The sequence below is a fragment of the Erinaceus europaeus genome, chromosome 17, assembly GCF_950295315.1.
Source record: "Erinaceus europaeus chromosome 17, mEriEur2.1, whole genome shotgun sequence".
In the NCBI taxonomy this organism is placed as follows: domain Eukaryota; kingdom Metazoa; phylum Chordata; class Mammalia; order Eulipotyphla; family Erinaceidae; genus Erinaceus; species Erinaceus europaeus.
This window is the reverse complement of record NC_080178.1, coordinates 29,899,125-29,911,724: the sequence shown is the minus strand read 5'-3', so window position 1 is coordinate 29,911,724 and position 12,600 is coordinate 29,899,125. Positions and strand designations below refer to the sequence as shown.

Genomic DNA, 12,600 nt, shown 5'->3' with positions numbered 1-12,600 from the left:
GAGCTGAATGTATGCTGTGACATTTTAGTGTGAATTTTCTAAAATATTTATTTTTCTTTATTTCACATAATACAGTTTCTTGTGAGAGAAAGACAGAGAGAAACCAGAGCACCACTCCAATATACCTCTCAGAGAAAAAACTGAGAGAGAAGTGGGATATAGACAGGGAGAGAGAAAAAGAGAGACATGCAGTACTATCTCATCACTTGTGAAGCTTCCCCCCGAGGTTTTTGTTATTTTTTTATTTCTTTATTGGGGAATTAATGTTTTACATTTGACAGTAAATACAATAGTTTGCACATGCATAACATTTCCCAGTTTCCCATATAACAATACAAACCCCACTAAGTCCTCTGTCATCTTTCTTGAATCTGTATTCTCCCCACCCACCCACCCCAGAGTCTTTTACTTTGGTGCAATACGCCAATTCCAGTTCAGATTCTACTTATGTTTTCTCTTCTGATCTTGATTTTCAACTTCTGCCTGAGAGTGAGATCATCCCATACTCATCCTTCTGTTTCTGACTTATTTCACTCAACATGATTTTTTCAAGGTCTGTCCACTTTTTTTAATTGGGTTGTTACTTTCCTTTTTGTTGAGCTGTATGAGTTCTTTATAGATGTTTGATATCAACTGCTTGTCTGAAGTGTAGTATACAAATATCTTTTTTTCCATTTGCTGGGTTTTCTGTTTATCCTTATGGAATTTTATTTTGATGCATAGCTTTTTAATTTGATATAGTCCCACTTACTCATTTTGGATTTTGTTTCCCTTGCCCACAGGGTGGAGTCTCCAAATACGTCTCTAATGTTAAGGTCCTGAAATGTTTCACCAGTGTATTCTTCTATGCATTTTATAGTTTCAAGTCTAATATCCAGATCTTTGATCCATTTTGAGTTCATTTTGGTTCCTGATGTTAGGTGTTGGTCCAGTTTCATTTTTCTGCATATGGCTGTCAAATTCACCCAACTCCATTTCTTAAAGAGATTTTTTTCCCCCATTGGGCAGTTTGGCCCCTTTATCATATATAATGTGCCTCAACACATGTGGATTTAGTCCTGGGCTCTCTATTCTGTTCCATTGGTCTGTATGTCCATTTTTGTTCCAACACCAAACTGTCTTAACTGCTATTGTTCTGTCATGGAAGCTGAAGTCAAGAATTGTGGTGCCTCCATTTCTCTTCTTTTCTTTAGGAGAGCTTTTGCTACTTGTGGGTTTTTTATGGTTTCACACAAATTTTTGGAGAAGTTGATCAATTTCCTTGAAATATGTCATTGGGATTTTGATAGGGATTGCACTGAATCTATAGATTGCTTTTGGCAGGTCTTCCATTTTAATACTTATTGTTCCAATCCATGAACGGGGAATTATTTTCTTCCATTTCTTTGTGTCATCTTCTATTTCTCTCTTTCTCTCTCTCTTTTTAATGTCATCTCCAGGGGTTTTGCCACTCCTGGTTGACTTCTTGAGACAGAGGGAGGGAGGAAGGGGAGGAAAGAGAGAGAGAGAGAGAGAGAGAGTTTGGCTAGCTTTGCGGGCAGGAGAGAGAGAGACGACCAGGGACTCATGGCTGAGTGATATGCAGTTCAGTCTTTATTCATGTGGAATGCAGCGCAATCTTAGCTATCTCTAATCACAATCTTGTCCTTATATATCCTGAGGCGGAAGAGTCAGGTCCGAAGAGGATGTACGTAGGATAGGGGGTGAGGAGAAGGAAAAAGCATGCAAAACAGTGAGGATTAAACCAATGCCCTGGAGGCAGGGTGGTGCTTAGTTAACAGTGGTTATGTAAATAGAATACAGTGTTAAGCAGGGGGGGATTAAACCAATGAAACAGAAGGGGTCTTAGAAGCAGAATTTAGAAGCATATCAACAAGAGAGAGAGAGATGCAGGGAGAGAGAGCTTCCTTCAATGAAGTGAAGCACCGTCTCAAACCTGGGTTGTGTGTTGTTAAAATTTCGTACGGCTCTTGCCGGGCGGGTTAGCTTCACGGGCGGGTAACAGAGACGCGGAGACAATGGCTGGGCAGGGAAGCTGTATTTCTTTATTCAGGAACAACGATTCATAAACTAAGACAAACTAATCACCAAACAGAACTCGGCTGTCTCTTTGCGGCGGCGCAAGCACTCTCTCTTACTCTCGAACTCAGGAACCGTCTCTTACTCTCGAACTCTGAAACTCTTCCACTGTGTAACTCTCTCTTACTCTGTAACTCTGAAACTCTCGAACTCAGGAACCCTCTGTCGGGGTTCCTTGGGGCGGGGCCAAGCAGGCCGCGAAATTAACTGGACTGATCCAATTCTCTTGGCGGGGGAGGGCTAGAACAAACCAATGTAAAGCATACGACAGTTGTGCATATGGCAAAGCAGCACACTATCCAAGTGTGCTATTTTTGTCTTACTTTTTGATTTATCCTTCATACTATAATCAAAAATGCCTTTCAAGGACCCATGAGGTAGCTCACCAGGTAGGGCACCTGCACAACCATGCATATGACCCAGGTTTGAACCCAGACACCACAGAAGTAGTGCTATAGCAATAGAGGAAGTTTCTGTTCATCCCATGGTGTGGTGCCTCCCCTTTCCTCTGACTTCTAATTCCAAGAATGTCTTTGTTTTTCTCTTCCCTACTGTTTTTGGAGATCCTTATGAACCAGCCTTCTTACACAGAGTCTAAGCCATACTGCTCTGTTAGTCGTAACCCACTGCTATTACATGGAGGAAGTCCTGGTGATATAGCAGCAAAGACTAAGGGAAAGGAATCATTCTATGATATTACAATTAAATGTCAATCTTTTCATTGGCTTGTTTCTCATTCTCTTCCAACTGAGAAAGGCTATAGGGAACTGGAGATAGAAAAATGACTTCCTCTTAAATGAAATTGAGACTCTGCTGAGCTTTTTTCATTGGAGAGAAATTGTGGGGGAAACTTTGAATATATTACTAAAAAAAATGGTTACTCTCCCCCGCCACCTGCAGTGACATAATGCTATTTTGTTATCTCACCATTCAGAACATAATGTGATTCCTGTAGGCAAAAGACACAAAAGTATAGACTCCCTACCTCAAGTCTAAAGTACCCCAAAAGTTCACACTTTCCTTTAGTACGCACACCTTCTTCAGCAGTTTATCAAAATTAACATTTTAATGTTACTAACAGTTTGGAGTTTCAGCAACTTTTGCTCCAGGTGAGCTGTGGTTCTCTGCAGTCACCTGCCTCTCCAAATTTTAGGTAGCACTTTACCCTGAAATGTCAGTGTTCTAGCCTGTGGAATAAAATTTACTGATTTTCAATATGTTCAGTTATTCTTCCTTGAAAGGTCAGGAGTGACAACCTCTAAATTCTTAAAACATACTCTCTCTCTCTCTCTATTAGGTAGAGGTGACCAGAAATCTAGAGGGGAAGGGGAGATAGAAGGGGAGTCAGGGTGGTAGCACACTTGGTTGAGCAAACATGTTACAGTATGCAAGGACGCAGGTTCGAGCCCCTGGTCCCCACCTGCAGGTGGAAAGCTTCAGGAGTGGCAAAGCAGGGCTGCAGTTGTTTCTCTGTCTCTCTCCCTCTCTATCTCCCCCTTCCTTCTCGATTTCTGGCTGTCTCTATCAAATAAATAAAGATAATAAGAAAGGGGGGAAGGCAGAGAGACACCTGCAACATTGCTTTACTATTTGCAAAGCTCCCCCACTACCCGCTGTAGGTGGGAACTGGGGGCTCAAACCCTGGTCCTTGAGCACCATAACACGTATGTTCAACCAGGTGTGCCATCACTTGGCCCATCAAACTCTAAATTCTTTGCTTGCTTGAACTTAGACAGTAAGTTCCAGGACAGGCTAGTTGATTGATTACCTGAGGCAAGTCTTTTGATTGGCTGGTTCAGTTTTGACTATGAAGTTATATATAGCCTCCTCCATCCCAAGAACAAACTTTACATTACATGAACTTTACATTTATGACACAAAAGTTGTCCTTGCTGGGTAAATTTTGTGCACTTGAGAGACATAAGTACTCTGCTGCTGCTGGGTGGGATCTAAAATGACCATCAGGTCAAGGGCTGGCAGTGCCATTCCAGTCTACTGTACCTAGGCTGATTTTCTGTTTATCTATCAGTTATTAAAGCGATGTTTTTTTTTATTCTCTGGCTGTAACTGGGTTTGTCTATTGCTCTTTGCAAGTTTATCATGTTTTACTTCATATATTTTGAAAATCTTCTACTTAGGTACATAAAATGTTAAGATGGTTATGTGTTCTTGATTAACTGACCTCTATGTGGTTATGAAATGTCTTTCTTTATCCTGTCAAGAATCTTTGCTTTGACTATATAAACAAGTATAATCATCCCATCTTTCTTTTGATTAGTGTCAGCATACTTTATTTTCTGTCCTTTTACATCATATATTTGCTTTTCTTAATATTTAAAGAGCATTTTATATAGACAACAAATAAAGCTGAGTTTGCCTTTTTAAATTTAAATTTGACAGTCTCTACCTTTCTTGAACTGACATGTTAGCATTAATTTCCATTAAATATGTAAGCACTGAATGACTATTCTTTTGCTATTTGTTTTTTTATTTTGTCTTTTTGCTGGAAGCTTTTAAATTAATTAAGGAGTTTTTTGTTGTTGTTTGTTTGTTTGTTTTAAGACAGAGGCAGAAAGGGAGAGAGAAAGAGACCACAGCAATAAGCTTCCTTCAATGCAGTGGCAGCTGTGCTCAAACCAAGGTCAAGCACATCACAAAGCAGTATACAATCCAAGTGAGTTACTTTGCCAGTCCTAACTGAGCATTTTTATGATTTTTTATCCTATTGCCTTTGATGAATCACTAGCTAGGCTGGGGATGAAAGTGTTTTGCAGAAAATTGAGAACTTTTACACGTATCAACAACTGTATTTACTATAAACCATAAATCCCCCTCCAAGAAAAATATGAACTATAGTGGTCTGGGAGGGGACACAGTGGCTAAGGCACTGGACTCTCAAGCATGAGGTCCTGAGGTCAATCCCTGGCAGCACATGTACCAGAGTGATGTCTGGTTCTTTCTCTCTCTATCCTCCTATCTTTCTCATTAATAAATAAAATTTTATAAAAAATATGAACTATAATTCTTTCTTTGTGTGAGTTCACTGTATACTGCTTCACAATTACAATGGAAATTAAGTTAAGTCAACAAAGATGACTCACTGATCTTTAATGACAATGGTTACAAAGCTACAGGAGAATGTAATGATATGTAACAGCATTTAAAGACATGCATCTCAACCAAATGCTATGTCATTGGAATGGGTGTAGAGAAATCTTAGAGATTATCTTTTTGTCTCCCCTTTTCTTTAAGGATCATGTTCCAATTCAACCCACTTGGATTAGGAACCACTCTAATGTGTACTAAACACTCAGAGCAAAGAACTCCAACAGCGGCTCTCCTGCAGGTGGGGAGGCGGGGGGGGGGATAATTATTATTATAACCAAGTTAGTTGGAAGCTTGTTTTTCTTCAAAAACCACATGCCTGGGATTTACCATACTATATTTGACCTCACCATGCTTTATATCATTTAATGATATCTACTAATAACAATGCCTTAGATACTTACAGGACAAAATGATCCTAATCCATCTTGTCTACAGTTGTAGGTAAATTAGAATTAAAAAACAAAAGATATAGCTATATGTAATATCATTAAAGGGTATAGAATGTTGATACATAAAATCCTAACAATGGGATTTTTAAAGTTAACCCAATTGCCAAATAATTTGGTTATATCAATAACTACCTGTTGCCTTCTTAAACCCTAAGACAGCATGAACCTCCCTTTTTCTTTATAAAAACCCATATTTCTCCCAGTCCTGGAAGCTCTAGGGTAGGGCTCACTTTCCTGCATGCTTCTCTCAATTCATAACAACTGATACTGCATCTGCTGATCCCAACCTAACTAATGCAACCAGTACCACCTCGGCATGCTTCACTTCAGACTGTGTCCAGAGACATCAGACATGGAATGTCAACCCTTCAACTTCATTACTGTGGTGAGAACTTTCCTACCTCATAAAACTCCTTAATTTCATTTCGGGTGGTTCACTTCCTAACAAAGCCTCAAAACCTAGACATAGACCAGGGCCCATAAGACAGGGCATATGTACACATGTATCCTTAAGTTAGGGGAAAATATATACCTTAAAGCAAAAAGTACACAATAGTTTTCAGTAAGTCAATAAATGCAGCAAATAAGCAGAAAGACCTAAAAAAGACACCATAAAATTCCTAATCAAATAGTTGCTACTTAGACTTAGATACCATCCTCACCTACCTTCTATTGCACATCCCTCAATCACTCCAAAGCTAACCTCGTCAGACAAAGTAAGGACCACAAAAGCTGCATAAGAGGAAGAGACTGGCTAATGATGACTCTTTAGTTACCACCAGGCCATCCCATCACCTGAGGCCTTAGTCAGAGAGTCCTGGGATTCCCACATAGACATGATGGGCCTAGATCTCTAACAGATCCCTCTCTCCACTGCTACTGGTCATCTCCCTCAGTAACAACACATTGGACCCCTTTGTGGGCCCCTATAGGACCTTGCCCTCAATGTGGATCAACAACGGTAGAGAATGTTCCATTCTCTGAAAGGAACTTGGGCAACATACTCTACCACTCAAGAAAAATGGGTCCTGAAATTAGTGCAGTCTTCAGTGTTCCTGGCCATGACACAGAATGTGAACTCAGACCTACTGGGATGCAGAGGTTACATAGGCTCCTATGCTGAATATGGGCCTCAGATCAAATCAATGGGGTTTACAATTAACAATATTTAGATACTTTTTACATATTTGGGAGCTACTCTCTGTCAGGGTTGCGTTGCAGGAGAGAGAAGAAACCAGGAACTCATTGTGGCATGGTAATACAATTCTTTATTGATGCGGGAGTTTCAGAGTTGGGTGCAAGCATAGAGGGTTTAGGCCACATGGAGCTAGTAAAATGGCCACCTCCTGCTATGCATGCCAGCCCTTCCCCAGGTCTTCTCCAGGTCGGGACGCGGAAGAGAAAGAGAGAAAGCGGAAACAGGAGTGACTTTTATAGGAGAATTTTGGAAGTGGCAAGTCAGGACGGAATTGGCTAGGAAAGGGGGTGGAAAGAGGCAAAAGGCATGCTGGGAAGGTGGACGCGTCCTTAGCAACTGTTGCAATGGTTTTAACTGAATTAGCAATACCCTGAGGGGATAACGTGGTGGGGATCTATAAATAATACTTGCATGGAAATATAGTGGTTTGTGGGCCCTGCCAATGTTCAACCATATCTGCACAATTTCCCAACAACTCTCTTCCCTGATCCAGCTTTCTATTCCTTTTTCCAACTATGACACCATCTCCTCAGACAATAACCTGGGAACACCTGCATGTTAGCTGTCAAGCTCAGGCAAAAACTAGTAAAGTCATGGGCCCCTTGAAATATATCTAAGATAGTCCTACTAGCTTTTTCTAAAATGGAGACCCCCAAATATTCATCCACAATATTCTTGCCTTTAGGTTCATGATTAGTCAACATTTTCTCTGCTTTCTATCTTTACTCTTTTTTAGCCACCAGATTCCAGATGCTACCATGATGCCAACCTGACTTTCCTGGGCAGGAGACTCTACCAATGTGTCCTGAAGCCCTGCCTCCCTAGACCATTGCCCCACTAGGGAAAAAGAAACAGGCTGGGAGTATGGAATGACCTTCCAATGCCTATATTCAGCAGTGTAGCAATTACAGTAGTCAGACCTATCACCTTATGGCCACCATAATGATCCTGGGTCCATACTCCCTGAGGGATAAAGAATAGGAAAGCTTTCAAGGGAGGGGATGGGATAGGGAGTTCTGGTGGGAATTACGTGGAATTGTACCCCTTTTACCCTATGGTCTTTTCAATATTTCCACTTTATAAATAAACATTTAAAAAAACAAGAATAACAAATAAATAAACCCTCAAATCTACCGTATGCTTGCCAGCTCAAATATACTATTAATCTCTGATAGCAAATTATTCAGTTATTATAATTAGCTTCCATTGGGTTCTTTTTTTTTCCCCATAATTTCTATCTTTTTACTGTCAACATTCTCTATTTGATGAAAAATACTCATATAATACTTTTTATTTCCTAAGTATGGTTTCCTTTTATTCTTGAAACATATTTAAAATGAAAATGTTGACATTTTGTCTGTTCAGATTCAAAATCTGGTGCATCACATAGGCAGCTTCTGCTGTCTGTCCTTCTCTCACCACAAACCCCTCTGTATGGGTTCTCATATTGTGGCTTATTTTTTAATGGAGATGAGTCAAGAGGGAAGGGAGAGATAGGGTGAAAAAGGCAAGACACCTGCAGATCTGCTTCACTACTCATGAAAGTTCCCCCTGCAGGTGGGGACCAGGGGATTGAACCTGGGTCCTTGTGCATTGTAAAATGTGTACTCAACTTCAGTGTGCAGCTGCCTTTTTTAATGTCTTGTAATTGTTTTTGAAAACTGGACATTTTGCATTGGACATTTAGTATATTATACTATTTCTGGATGCTGGTCTTTCTCCTCTAGGACTCTTCATTGCTTTGTTGCTTGTGACTGGCTCTTCATGGGAAGTCAATTCCTCCATATTGGAAAGCCTCTGGTATTGCTTTTCAGAAGGTACTGCCTTCGTCATGCATGAGATGACAGGGGCTTTAGCGATTTCACTTTGACTAGTGATTTTCAGCAGCACCCACAACTGTTAGGCATTACTACCTGCCAGCTGACTTGTCTATTGCTTTAGAAAGTGTTCTGGGGGCATATGTTGCTCCCCAGTCTGATCCAGTTAGATTTTGAATCCTTTACAGTGGTATATACCTCTGAGATCAGTAGCTGGACATTCTTAAGATAATAAACTAGGGTAATCTTAAGATTCTTCTTGTTTATTTACAACATCCTTCTTCACTCAGCATACAAGGCCTCAAAAACTATTGTTTCAATTTTATTTGTCAGTTGCCTCCTTAGTGCAGTAGGCAGTACGTCAGTCTCACAGTGTTTTGTTTGTTTGTTTATTGTTGTTTCAAATGGAAGGATAAACTCAGTCCCCCTCCTCTACCCTGATGAAAAAAAAAATCAATATTATTATGTTAATTTACTTAATAAAATGTTTGTTGGTCATCTACTATGAACTCAACACTGTTAGGTGCTACATACATAGTGACAGACTAAATATATGTGGTGCCTAGTCTCCTATATGGCAAGGCTGTCCTACAGGGATAAACTTCTGTGAGAAGGCAATGAAAGCACTAATCTCTACATATGTGACTACAGACATGCATCATATATATTTTCCATACTCATGGCATTCAGATTATAAGTTAAGGCAAATGTGTTAATACAAAGACTATGAAAAAAATGCTATGTGTGAGATACAAAGCATCTGGGTACATTCAGGAAGAAATAACAAATTCTGTTTGTGGATATAAGGAAGAGCTTCATAGAGATGGTACATTTGAATTGGGTCTTAAAGAATGTGTGTAAGGACAGGGGAGACAGCATAATGGTTATGCAAAAGACTTTCAGGCCTGAGGCTCCAAGATCCCCGATTCAACACCCTCTACATCCATCACCATAAACCAGTGGTGGTCTGGTGTGTCTGTCTGTCTGTCTGTCTCTCTCTCTGGCTTTCATAAATTAAATAAAATGTCTCTCTCGGGCTTTCATAAATTAAATAAAATGTAAAAACAAGAGTGTGATTTTGAAAGGTGCAGAAGAAGGTAGATGTTCAAAGTGCTTTTATTTATGAAAGCAGTTGATCATGACTTCTCACCCTCTAACTTGTTCATCTTTTTTTTTAATATTTATTTATTCCCTTTTGTTGCCCTTATTGTTTTATTGTTGTAGTTATCATTGTTGTTGTTACTGATGTTGTTGTTGTTGGATAGGACAGAGAGAAATGGAGAGAGGGGAAGACAGAGGAGAGAGAAAAATAGACACCTGCAGACCTGCATCACCATCTGTGAAGCAAATCCCCTGCAGGTGGGGAGCTGGGGGTTGGAACCATGGTCCTTATGCTGGTCCTTTCGTTTTGTGCCACCTGCGCTTAACTTGCTGCGCTACCGCCAACTCCCACTTATTCATCTTTTCAACAGAGGAAACAGGTGCCTCAGAGCAACCTGGGTAACTTTTATCCCAGGAAAATGAATCTAAATCAACCTAAACCAACCCTGGAAATTCTGTTCTGTTACCGGTTATTGGATCGAGCTTAGGCGCATGACATAATTCTGTTCAATGAATTGAGAAGTCTTTGGGAAAGTTTTCCTCTTGACTAATGGAGGAAACAAGTGGTTTTTTGTTTGTTTTTTTTGTTTTGTTTTGTTTTCTGCCTCTGAAAGGAGGGAGAAGAGGCAGGAACAGGAAAAAGACACAAAACCTAGTTCCTTGATGATATCATCAAGGCACTCAAATTAACCAGTCTGAATTTTTTCTTGTTACAAGTCTGTGACCTCTTGTTGGATTTTTATCATGGCTGTTACTTATAGCAATACAAATTGCTGATATCTTGAAACACTGTTGCTTTAAGAATGGAGCTTTTTTTGTAAATTATCATCAGGGTCATTACTGGGGCTCTATGCCTGAACAAGTAAACCACCACTCCCAGCAGACATTTTCTTTCTTTATTTTTTTTCCAGCAGACATTTTCTTTTTCCTTTTTCCTTTTTTTGTCCTTTAATATTTATTTAATAAAACAAAGAGACAGCAAGGGGGAGGGGAAAAGAGACACCTGCAACACTGTTCCAGGAGCCATGAAGCATCCCTCCCTTAGCCCTGACTTAAAGCCAGGTTCTTTCAGAGTGAAGTGTGAGCTCTGCCAGGTATGCTACCACCCCAGCCCCAAGAATGTGTGTGTGTGTGTGTGTGTGTGTGTGTGTGTGTGTGTATTTTTAATTTCTTTATTGGGGGATTAATGGTTTATGGTTGACAGTAAAATACAATAGTTTGTACATGTATAACATTTTTCAGTTTTCTGTATAACTTCAACCCCCACTAGATCCTCCTCTGCCATCCTGTTCCCCACCCCAGAGTCTTTTACTCTGGTGATATATATATATATATATATATATATATATATATATATATATATATATTTTAACCTACAAAGTGGTCATGTAATTAACCATATATTTCCCTGGAGAGATTTAAAAAATTAATGAAATCCATTATATAATGAAATATCTTGTCCATTAAATATTATCACTGTCTCTAATTCTTTGGTTGAACAGATTCACTTAGCTCTCATAGGATGATGGAGGAGTAAAAATATAGAGTCTAAGCCAGTCCAGGGGCAAGGATATAAACTCTTAAGGACTTATGGCAGTGCTGGAATTCTCTGGTAATTCCTTCAGGATCCAAGGCTACATCTGGAACAATCTGTTAGAAACTACTAGAGTTTGGCAAGAAGCCAATGAGGATGTCTTCCTCATTCCTGAGAAACTGGGCAAATCCCAAGGGGGTCCAGGCCTGCCCATGGAAAAGCTGTAAATAAGCCACTGTCTCCAACTTCCACCCACTTTCCCATTGCCTCCTTTTTCTGGCTCTGATTTTTTTCTCTGCACCTCATCCCACTCTTTCTTCCTCCCCCTCATTCAACAATGCACATTCTTCTTGCTTGAGTACAGAAGGGACCCAAGCCACCTACCTCAAAGCCATTTCATGTTAACAGGGAGCATTTACACAGCCAAAGTAATGCTTCTTTATTGCTAGAAATTCAAGTCTCTGGCCTGGTAGTAGCAGCAAGAGTTGGCTCAAGCACAGACCCTTGAAAAGTCAACTCAGATGGGTGAGATCCTGTGTCTTCAGGTCTCACCGCTCATCTGTGGGGGTTTTACAAGTCACAAGGATGTTACCTCAGCCAGCAGATGCTTTCTGCCACCTCCAGGGGAAACTTATCCTCCTCTGATATACCTGTACACACCCTCATGGCTTGACTCACCTTCAGTCTCAATGTAGATCTTATTTAGAGGAGATTTTCAGTTGAGCTCCAAGTCTGGATCCTGAGCCTCTAATCAATGGTTAGATGGATGGATATTCACATACACTACAGCTCTGCAGAAACCAAGATTTCGTTATTTATTCATTTATTTGTTCCATGCCAGGATTTCACATATTATGCTACTTGACTGCTTTCAGGTAGTCCTTTTCATTCTTTTATTTCAGATGGAGAGACACAGAGGAGAGATACCACTGCACGAGAGCATCCGCAGTGTCACGGCAATCCTATGTGGCACTAGGGCTCATATCTGAGCTTCACACAAGGCAAGGAAGGCACCTTACAGTGGATCTATCTCCTTGCCCTGACTACAGTTGTCTTGTTCCCTGTTGTATCTTTAGCACGCAGTTCAGGGCATAGGCCATGCTGGGCAAACAATAATGAATTGAAAGCAGCTTTTGTAATGAAGGTACTTGTATGTATATATAAAGGTACCTATATGACTATTGGTAATGTCCTAACATCCTTAGTGCAAGGGCTAGGAGCACAGCTCAGTGAACTTTCCCTAGCCTTTCAAGAATGGGGGTGGTGAAGTGGGGCAAAAGGAAGGGGGAGCTGCGAAGTTCTGGGAGTACATCT

The 12,600-nt window shown here is 40.2% G+C and overlaps 1 long non-coding RNA gene across 1 annotated transcript in view; it reads right to left on the bottom strand.

The window, feature by feature from the left end:
* Positions 1–12,071, bottom strand: part of LOC132533869 (uncharacterized) — a 62,845-nt gene extending 50,774 nt beyond the window's left edge. Inside the window, exon 1 of the long non-coding RNA XR_009545617.1 lies at positions 11,965–12,071. This is a non-coding gene — a long non-coding RNA (uncharacterized LOC132533869). The remainder of the gene's footprint in view (positions 1–11,964) is intronic.
* Positions 12,072–12,600: the final 529 nt, after the last annotated feature.